Below are 8,843 nucleotides of genomic sequence, written 5' to 3'. Positions count from 1 at the left end.
ATCAAAGACTCACCTAGTTACACCCAAAGAACATTGTTGTACATGTCTACTTTCCCCAAGTCTGCATCTTTTCCCTTTATCTTTAACTTTTCCTAGATAACTCCTTTAGGTGTTTTATTAGAAGGGAGATCATAAAAGAGGAGAAAAAGGATAAAGAGACATGGTGTGCCCATCAAATTGCCTTCTAACAAACTAAGTTTGGACCTGTATGCTGGTGCTGCTGTCAGCTTTTTTTCAGAGAATAAATGGTGCACAGTCATAACTGCAGAGACTCATAACTGGTCAGTTTTACCAGAAAAAAAAGGAAGAAATGGGGATCAATGAGAGTGGAAGAAGACAAGAGATGGTAAGAGGAAAATATGAATTTTATACTATATATGTATGTGAAAATGTCCTAGTGAAACTCATTATTACTACAACTAATATATGTGAGCAAAGAATAAATGTGAATTTAAAAAGAGTTCATCAGAATCATCTTCTTCTCTAACTCTAAAAGACTCTGATCTCCAAGAACAAAAAACACAATCATCAAAATGGCTTGTCAACAAAGACTAGGGAGGGTGTATTGAACTGAATAGGCAAGGAAAACACACACATATGCAAACACACACACACACACACACACACACACATGCACACACACATGCACACACACACACACACACACACACACACACACAAAAGCACTTCCCTCTCCTTCAATCTCACCAACATGTTCAAGTTGCGTAGAAAGATCTCCTTTCTGACATGAAAAACTAACAATATATGTTTTTTTTACAAACATTGTAATCCCAATCTGAAGTTCAAATTGAATGCATCCTAATTCTTACATAATTTTCCAATTTCTCTTTTTCTTGAAAACCTAAAATAAAATATGCAGTTCTGAGTAGCCAAGAGCTACAGAAGATGCATATCTAGGAAGCAGTTCTGACTTTGGAGCTTAGAAATTCTAGTAGACAGTACATGTGTTCAACAATTGGGATCATGAGGCAGATTATTGTAGTTGGGCAGGCATGGAGAAATAGTCATCCCTAGGCTGCCAGGATGCAGGCAAGCATTTGGTCCAACATGTGCTCTCTCATGAAGGAGAAGAAATATGTTTCTTAGAAAAATGTGTTTTAAAGGCTGGACTGTGGTGGCACACACCTTTAATCCCAGTACTCAGGAGGGAGAACCAGGAGGATCTCTGTGAGTTTAAGGCCAGCCTGGTCTCCAGAGTGAAATCCAGGACAGACACCAAAGCTACACAGGGAAGCCCTGTCTCAAAAAAGAAAAAAAAAAGGTGTTTTTATCAACTTCTTTGTCGGTTGAGGTCTTTTAAGTCTTTTGCATGTCATCCTTGTGCAGGGGCCATGCTAATCTTCTCTGTATCATTCCAAAATTACTTTATAATTTATATTTTTAAACATTTTAAGTGAGTTTCACAGCGATAGTTGGTTTGTTATATCATTGTTTTTTATTTCATTTGTATATGTGGCTTTGTTTGTCATTTAAAGAATATTTTGCCTCATAGTTTTTTTGTTTTAAAAGGGTGGCTTTTAAAATGCCTTTACAATGTAATAGACAGAAATCTTGTATTTATTAAAATGATTATGTTTTATTATATTTTATAGAGAATCAAGTTTTGTTAATATAATATACAGAAAGTGTTAAACAAGACCATCATTTTTTATTATGGCTAGAATTCTTTAAAAAATCATATATATGATATGAATTTTACTAGACATGTGTAACCTATCAATGAATAAATCATGAATGTGCTTGTGGGTGTGTCTATAAGTTATATTTTTATTTTGAACATGTATGGACTTGTGTAGTATAAACTCCTTTTCTTGCATGTCCATTTATAATTTATGAAAGCTGAAGTTCTTACTGATTTTACTAACTAGATAGCTGAATTCTCCATTTTGAAATAACATTCTTACTAAATACAAATTAATAAACAGAAAGTAGTCAAAAAAATAAAACTAAAAAAAAAGTCTTTTGCTTTGTTTTAGATTCCAAAATAGTTACAAGTACATAGTTTTATACAACAGTGCATGACATTGTTGTTTTAAATATTTTAAATATGGCTTATTTTATCAAAAATATTCAACATATTAAACGAGTATCATAAATGTTTAATTCAGAAAATTGTACAATTATATGAGAATCACTCATGTGCCTATCATCAAGGTATTCAGAATCTTAACATTTTTCTATAGAGTTTCTCTGTGTAGCCCTGGAGCCTTTCCTGGAACTCACTCTGTAGTCCAGGATGGCCTCAAACTCACAGAGATCTGCCTGCCTCTCTCTCCTGAGTGCTGGGATTAAAGGCATGTGCCACCACCGCCCAGCTATACTCTTTAGATGCACACATGTCTGGCTTCCTTCTGGAAGTCCATCCATCTTAGTAAGCATTAATGTTTGATTAAATTTTCTGGCTCCATAGTATTCCATTGTTAGTGAATACCACAATTGGTCCATACACTCATTTGCTAAAAGACAGATTTATATAAAAGCAATAATAAAAGGGAAAACACATCTATGTCTTAACGTGAATATGTAGCCACTGTCAACTTTATTAACAAGGGATTTCCCACAAAGTTTCCTTCATTCCATCAACTGTTCTGAGACACAGGACCTTAGCTTTTTCATAAGCTCTTCTCAGCATGATCTTTGGCAAAAATCTGATCACTTTGTCATAGTTGACGCCTAAACTGTGCAAACTATGCAAATTGCTCCTCTTACATTTCCATTTACTATTTTCTCAGTTCCATTATTTTTATATTGAAGAACAGGTTGACACTAAAAGACCAAAGAATAAAATATTAGTAATAACTAGAATTATTTTTATGGTTCACACTTTGAACCTCTTAAATATTTACTTTCCCTTTCCTCTTGTGACTTTGAATTTTCAGTCTTAGAACATGATAAGTGGAGAGGTATTGATTTTTCTTTAACTTTATTCGTCTGCAGGGCATTTCATGCTTAATTCATATCCCAAAGTTAGAAATGATTCAGGAATCATTACTTGCAAAAAAATTCAGACTTCCCTGTACTGCAAAATTGAGTTGAATCAGGGGTAAGTGGCACTGGTGTTACATGTTCCAAATATGCTCATCATTGCTGCCCCTTCAACAGACACAGAATTCTGGGCTGTTTTTTTAAAGTATTTTAAAGATTCCTTAATTGTTGTCAGCTGTTTTATTGATCTTTGCTATTCTGACTGGGGTAAAATGAAATCTTAAAGTTGTTTTAAGTTGCATGTTCCTAATTGCTAAGAACAGTGAAATTTTCTTGAGATTATACCTTAACCACTTTTTTGTCCTTTGGATAATTCTCCATTCAGGTCTCAGACCCATTTTGAATGGGTCCTTTGTGCGTTTTTCACTTCGTGTTTTTTGTGTGTTTATTTCTTTTAGTTGGTCATAGACTCTGGATGTTCCTTCTCTGTCAGATGCATGACTGCAACAGGTTTTTTCCCATTCAACTGGCTTCCTATTCACCCAGTTGCTTGTTTCTTTTCTCTTTTTTTTTTTCCAGAACTGAGGACCAAACCTAGGGCCTTGCACTTGCTAGGCAAGCGCTCTACCACTGAGCTAAATCCCCAAAACCCCAGTTGCTTGTTTCTTTAGCTGTGCCCAAACCACTTGTAAATTCTTGGCTTTAATTCTTGAGCAAATGAAGTCCTCTACCAAAAGCCTTTTCTGGTATCATTTAAGGAACTGCCCATGTATTTTTCCAACAATTTTGGTGTTTCAGGTTTCATATTTAGGTCTTTGATCCATCTAGTTTGTTTTTGTGAAAGGTGCTAAATATGGGTCTAATTTCATTCTGCATGTGGACATCCCATCATCATTTAACGAAAATGCTATATTGTTTCCAGGGTGCAATTTTGGCATCTTTATCAAATATTAAATGGCTGACATTTTGTGAACTCATGTTTTGGGTCTTTGATTTTATTCCATTAATCTGTTTTTTTCCACTATTTTATGGATTTTATTACTATAGCTCTGTAATATATCTTGAGATTTGTAATAGTAATCCCTCAAGCATTTTTTTTTTTTTTTTTTTTTTTTTTTTTTTTTTTTTGTTCAGGAGTGTATTAGCTACACAGGGTACTTCAGGATAGTTTTTTTTTCTATTTCTGTGAAGAATGAAATGGAGATTTTGATTGAGATCACATTAAATCCACAAATAACTTTTGGTAAAATGGTCATTTTTCCAGAATATTAATTTGGCAACTAATCATAGAGGAGAAGTGGGGAAAAGAGAACCATTATTCACTCTTGGTGGGATTGCAGTCTAGTCAAGCCACTCCAGAAATCAGTGTGGAAAATTCTCAGAGATCAAAATTTAAATCTACCATTTTACCACATACCAGATATGCCTAAAGAACTCAACACCATACTATACAGATACTTACTCAGGCATATTCATTTCTGCTCCAGTCATAATAGCTAGAAAATTGAAATAACCTAAATTAGCTGAGGAATGGATAATGAAATTGGGATGAGTATAACTACAGCACGTTCTTCAAACTGCAAAGAAATCGAAATGATGAATTTACAGATAAATAGATTTAACTCTATAAGATCATATTGAATGAGTTAGACCTGACCCAGAAATCAAACATTGCATCTTTGCTATCATATGTGGCTTCTGGCTCCTAATCCTAGATGTGAGTTCATATCATGTAGTAACTGCCAAAACCAAGGCAGTCAAAAGGGAACATTTTCTGGGTAGGAGTATGAAACCAATAGGAAGAGAAAAAGCAGTGTACAAGTTATCTAATTGAGGAAACAAAAAAGAGAACTCTAATAAGTGAAGGGAGATAAATGTACAAGGTATCATGAGGTTAAAATAATAGTACCGGTGTCTGAAGAATATCTTAAGGAATTACAATATTAACTATCCATCTGAAAGTACCTAAATAATATATGTACATTGGTGTACAAAAATACATACATAGTCTAAGTGAAAATTTCTCCTCTGGGCTGACAGTGTTTCCTCTGGGAGCTAAAGACCATCTTACAATACCAGGCATGAAAAGCCCTCTTTTGAGTTGTTGATCAGGGTTGTATAAGAGAATCCCAATTTGTTAGAGGCAATTACTATCACCCTTGATTGACCCCCCCCCCCCCCCCGCCGCCCCTTTGCCAGAGGTGTAAGGTAAGTCCCTATTGCTGAAGACATCATGCATTTTAGGCATAGGGCCTTGGGCCCTGAGCTGAAACTAACCCAAGTGCCTCCTTCTTGAGTACTGGCTTTCATGATACCAGAAGCCATGCACCAGGCAATCTTCTAGAGGGGTAAAGAAGTAAAACATTCTTACCAAACTATGATGTCTATGAAACATCAGACAGCTATTAGCATGGCAAGATAAAACTAAGAATGTATTAATGGTACACATACCACGGCAGTCAGAAAAATTCATGAATTGGACTGAAAACCTGTTCAACAAAAAAGAAAACATTCCCATTCCAGGACATCTAGCCAACTATCCATGGATAGTGAAGTCATAAATCTTGGTGGAGAATCTACAACTACCATTTTACTAAAGCAGCATGATTGCTAATAACTTTCTTTTTTATTTTATTTTAGCTAATAACTTTCTAAATATTTGTCCTAATACCGAATAATAAATGTAGATTGTACTACTCATCAAGGAATCTCCTCTTTGTTGCAGAGGGGAACTATAACATAAAACAACAACAACAACAAAAAAAAGAATTGTGGAGGCCAATCCTAATAGATATATTTATAATACAATGTCTGCACCCGCGGCACAAGAATCATTGAAGAAAAGGGGGAAAAGATTGTAAGAGGCAGAAGAACAGAGAGTTTGATGTGCTTCCTACTAATGACAGAAGCTACACCCATACAGTCTCACCAATATGACTGCATAATCATGTACTGAACAAAAGACACTAGATATGCTAACATGGACATGAGGAAAGCTAATGAGGCCTGAACCATATACAAAGAACTAAACACAATTAAGAATGCTGAAAGTGGGAGAAATGGTCTTCCTCAGGGAAGATCATACCAAGTGGGTATTCAATATCAAACTGTCAGCCTTGAAAACACACACAAGTAACACTATACAGACTGAGTATATTGTACTTATATATTTAAGAATATATACACACATAATATGTGCACACACATATTTATATAACATATGTATCTTATCTAACAACAGTTAATAAAAAGAGGTTGAGGGTTTGGAGAGAGGAACTGGAAAGGAGAAATTATATTATTGTACTATAATGTCAAAAAATAAAATAAATAACTTTGGAAAAACCTTCCCCCAAAGAGTTCTTCTACATTTTGAATGTTCAAAAGCAATTTTATGTCTACTAATACGAGAAAACACTGGTTAAACAATTAGAAAAGGCTTTTAGGTACAATATTTTCCAGTTTTATAATGAACCATTGTAAATCTCTTAATTTGTTATTTTGAATTTTTTCTTCTTGTTTGGTTGTTTGCTGGCTTATATTTTGAGAAAGGGGTTCCATGTTGTTTTGGCAATCCTGGAACCCAAGATCTTACTGTCTTGTCTTCCCAGGTAGAGGTGTGTGTTGCCATACCTGGGTTCCATTGTGAACCTCAATAATGAATAAAATCGGTGGCTTCCTTGAACAGGTTTAGTAATCAGAGCATATACTTAAGGAAATCTATTACAGGAACTGTATTAAGCAGTATTTATGTACTTCCTAATATCTCTGAGTCTCTGAATGGAGAATATGTGCATCAAACAATGGTGACACAGGGATAGTCAGAAGCTATAAAGTGTGAATAATTGCTGAAAAGCCAGAAACTTAGGGCTTCCATTCCTTTTAAAACATGCATGTGCATTAGTATTTTGGGCGGGGGGAGGTTTCTTACAATATCTTGTGAGATCCTGACTAAAAAGCAACAGTGTTATTGTTTCTGACCAGCAAGGTTTATGGCAGCAATAGAATGGGAAGGGCTGGGCGCAGAACGAGTAGATCTTATGTCTTCAGCAAACATGGTCTTCCAAAACCCAAGCAAAAGTTTCACATCTCCTCATTTTGAACACACACACACACACACACACACACACACACACACACACACACACAAAATGCATGTGCACATGTGCATGTGCACATACATAAAGACCCATCACCTCCAAGGAATCCTTATGCCGAACAATAGCCTTCCCAGTGTTCTGTGACCCTGGCAGAAGCCTCCTCCAAAATATTTCAAGATTATTTAATTTTTCAAATACTTTGTGAAATTGTGTATTTCTTAAGCAACAACAACTACCAACAAAAGTAATTGCTATTATGCTAAATATTTTTTCAGGAATCAAAGGTATAGCAATAGGCAGGACAGATAGGGTTCATATTCTAGTGGAGTTTAAATACGGTGTAAACAATGAATGAAGTCAATTATTAAGTAATTATGCATATCATATGCTAATTAATTTGGGGGAAATGGAGTGAATAGGAGAAAGCAATCATCAGACTGCGGAAAACAATACTTTGATCTGGTGGTTGGGAAAATTTTCTGAATGTAAAGAACAGTGACCATTGAAAGAGAAAAAATGGCCCAATTCAGGGGAAAAAGAAGCCAAATTACTTAGTCCCGGAAGTCTGCCCTGGGAGTGGTGAATGGGGGCATTCCTGCCAAGAACAGAGAGCCGCTACTTCCCAAGAAGCTAGAAACTACAGAAATCTAGCTTGCTAGCTCTATGGCCCACCTGAACCACCTAGACTAGTGGCATGGTACTGAGAACACACCTGTAAAATCACAACGGCTTTCTGTCCCACGCTTTCCTCATAGTTCCAATTCAGAAATGAGTTTGTTGACCTCGTTCGTTCTTTACCTCATACGTATTCCCTCTTGTATACCCTACTTTTCTATGATACTCAGAACTGTAGTTGTCCCGGATGATTTACAGAGTCCTGGGCCCATATTCTTCAGTGCTCTAACAGAAAAGTCAATGTGACAGTATGCCACACACTGGGGGTCTACATGTTGTCTCTTGTCTAACACGAAGCTGGAGCCAAACTGAAAGACTCTGGCTGGAGGGGTTGTGGATCAAAATGGACTCTGAGTGCACCCTGAAGGACATTTGCGGTCTGATGTGTAGGAGTGCAGGGATGAATGGAGATAAGAGAGTTTTTTAAATCGAGATAAAATGCAAATGGTTGATAAATATTTGTAAAAGTTCAATATTCTTTGAGATCTCTGGTTTTTCAAAAGGAACTGTTTCCATTAAACACAGTGATAAGCAAATGCAAATTCTTTCAATGTTTTAAGTTCTCAATTAATAGTTTCAAGTACTCTTGAGAGATGAACAAAGACACTCCAGCATCAACTGACTGGGAACAGTGTGAACCTCTTTCTTAGGTGATGGTAAGGACTCTGATCCTGATCATCTGATGAATATTTGAATACCTAAGAACAGCTAGGCTCATCATGAGGCCGATGCTGCAAGGTACCTCATGTGCATTCCTTCTTCTCCTGATTTCTGTGCCATAAGATGATTTGGAAATTACCTACTAACCACAGTCACATGGGGTCTTATTCTTTTCCAAAGGCATGGGACAGAGCAAGCTACAAGATCCTCCCATTGGAATGTGATGTGCAGTGTCTGTATGAGGCCCTTTTGGAATTTAATAAATGATTTCTCTATCAAAGAAAAAAAGAAAAGATGGATCTTGTTTTTTAACACAATCTGTTAGTCTGTGTCTTTTTACACAGATATTGAAATTTTTGTTGAGATTTATTGTTGAATAATGCTTACTAATTTTTGTTATTTTGTTGTTGTGCTGTTATTTTCTTAGATTCTTGTAGAATAGCTTTTCTGAAAGTTTTTTTTTCC

General features: G+C 35.8%; 1 non-coding gene across 1 annotated transcript; it reads right to left on the bottom strand.

Annotated features, from left to right (window-relative positions):
* Positions 1 to 1,302: 1,302 nt before the first annotated feature.
* Positions 1,303 to 1,410, bottom strand: LOC121829287 (U6 spliceosomal RNA). The gene has a single exon (XR_006072053.1). It is a non-coding gene; the product is annotated as a U6 spliceosomal RNA (small nuclear RNA).
* Between the last annotated feature and the right edge of the window lie 7,433 nt (positions 1,411 to 8,843).

Source organism: Peromyscus maniculatus, chromosome 4 (assembly GCF_049852395.1).
Source record: "Peromyscus maniculatus bairdii isolate BWxNUB_F1_BW_parent chromosome 4, HU_Pman_BW_mat_3.1, whole genome shotgun sequence".
Lineage (NCBI taxonomy): Eukaryota > Metazoa > Chordata > Mammalia > Rodentia > Cricetidae > Peromyscus > Peromyscus maniculatus.
This window is presented reverse-complemented; position numbering and strand designations above follow the sequence as displayed.